The following is a 2,576-nucleotide window of genomic DNA, read 5'->3' as shown; positions in this document are numbered from 1 at the left end:
TTTAGCTTGTCGTTGAGGCTGTACCGGCTTTCTTGTGGAGGGTCGAAGCCAAGGATTATTTTTTACATATTTGTCAGCCAGAAAAATCAGCTCAAGGCTAGGTTCTCCTTTAGTGTCGTCAAGATACCTGGCAAAAACTTCATTGTTATGTAAGACCACAGGTGCTTTCCGGCCACGGCCGGTTTTGGCCAGGTTGAAATACTCAGAGTTGTAAACTTTGGGTGCCTGAGGGTAAAGAGGAGAGTCAACCAAGTGGTCCCACAGGTTGAAGATGCCTTCCTTAGTGTCGTCCAAGAGTGTCAACGATGACCTATCCACAGTGAAAGTTCCCCGAAGTAGACCATGAGCGAAAGAGCCGGTTTCGTAGATCACCATCCATCCTACAGAGCATACTCGGCCAGTGTGAGTAGTGAAAGGTGGAGGTTTAGGTGCTGATGGGTGACCATTAAACATGCGGTTGCTGCTAGCTTGTTTCTTGGCAGCAGCTCGGTTTGACTTGTTGCTTTGAAGTTGGTGGACATGAGTACCAGTGGAAGTCAAGGTACGGGCTGCAACAGCTGCTTTGGCATTGATGACCTTGAGATTGGCAGGGCGGGGTTGAGAAGCCTGGGTGGGTGCCTGCTGGGGGGGAGAAGGAACCTTTTTGTTTCGGTCCGCATTGATGTTTTCAAGGCAGGGTCCACATATTTTGTGTTCGCCTTGACGGAGAGTACTTTGACATAAGGGACAAGTAGGACGGTTCATGATGGTGAAATATGAATCTCTGAGAAACCAAAGTCGAAGAAGATTGAAGCTGATTGAAGTCGATTGAAGAAGATTGAAGTCGATCGAAGAAGATTGAAACCGATTCAAGAAGATTGAAGAAGATTGAAACCGATTCAAGAAGATTGAAGAAGATTGAGGAAGATTGAAACCCATTCAAGAAGATTGAAGAAGATTGAAACTGATTCAAGAAGATTGAAGAAGATTGAAAAAGATTGAAACCGATTCAAGAAGATTGAAGAAGATTGAAACCGATTAAAGAAGATTGAAGAATACTAAGGAACAATGAAGCCGATACAAGAATATTGAAGAAGGGTGAAGCCGATCCAAGAATATCAAAGAAGATTGAAGACAATCAAAGAAGGATGAAGAAGAGTGAAGACGGTGAAAGAAGGATGAAGAAGAGTAAAGAAGAGTGAAGACGATCAAATAAGGATGAAGAAGAGTGGAGACAATCAAAGAGGTTCAGTGTAGTGTAGGTTTGGTTGAACAAGTTGATGGGTGGAGACTATGACAAAAGTTGGAGGAATGACTAAGATGATCGGTGATGGTGTGTGGGTTGTGTGATTGGTAGAGAGGTAGAGAGGTAGAGAGGTACACTTTTCATCATCTAATGTGAAGTTTTCATTTTTGGGGTCTTTGTTTATGGTTTGTTAATTGTTGTTTTTTGATTATCGACATTTGTTTTTTGATTTTCGACTTTTGATTTTTTGATTTTTTGTTTTTTGAATTTTGATGTCCTCTTTTGTGGTTTCCCTGGTACTTTTTGTGTCAATGCGACAATGCGGTGACGAATGGTGAGTTTCAAGTTGTAAATCTGCAGACATCTGGGCCGTCACCTGGTCTGAAAGGGGTTTCTGCCATGACTTTTCCCCCGGTACAGGGCTTTTATCCCTGTATTTGAGTATTTTATGGAGTCTTGTCTTTGATTTTTGAATTTCACACCCGGCAATTGTGATCCTTCTTCATTGATTTTTGCATTGTCACCTTGACACCTCTCGCATTCCGTACCGTCCTCCGTAAGTAGGCACTCCCAAATGAGCACCTGCCATTAGGACATCTTGATATTACGCCTACATGCCCTAGGAACCATGTAGGCGTAATTTCAAAGCGCCTACATAGTTTTTTTAGCCCAAATCAGCGCCTACATCCAGTCGTGCAAATGTAGGCGCTACAAATCCACCTTCATAACCCCTCAGCCGGGTAATGAAGCCCCATTTTGATGTCCAAAACGTAGATTGGCCTCAAAATGAGTGCACCGGAGGACGGAAAACACATTTCGGACTCGAAATGAGAGAACCGGAGGACGGAAAAGACCAAAAACGCAGTTTGGACTCGAAATGAGTGCACTGAAGGACGGAAAACGCAGTTTGGACTCGAAATGAGAGAACCGGAGGACAGAAAAGACCGAAAAAGCAGTTGTGTTATTGTAGTTGAAGTTTAATACAATCTTCTCATCTCAACATGAAGGGGATCAGATTATTATAATTCAGAAATAGAAGGTTTGTAAATAACTTCCTCATATATATCAATCAAATTTGAACAAAAAAACCCATGCTGAAATTATTACACAAAAAAAAGAAATACAAATCAATCAATAACAACAACTTTTTGTCTTTTTGAACTTCTGGTGGTAACTCCTTCTTTTAATTCCTTCAATTTCTCTATTTCCTCCATCTTTCTTTCCCATAAAGCAAAACATTCTTTGAGGAAACCATCATTCGTCCACCCAGCAGCATTTCTTCCAGCCATTGAAAGCCAAGTTTTATGCTGATCTTTCAATAGAGAAGGGTTTGGAAAAGGTGAAGGAGAAT

This window comes from Melampsora larici-populina (genome assembly GCF_000204055.1).
Source record: "Melampsora larici-populina 98AG31 unplaced genomic scaffold MELLAscaffold_115, whole genome shotgun sequence".
Classification (NCBI taxonomy): domain Eukaryota; kingdom Fungi; phylum Basidiomycota; class Pucciniomycetes; order Pucciniales; family Melampsoraceae; genus Melampsora; species Melampsora laricis-populina.
Note: the sequence above shows the minus strand (reverse complement) of the source record.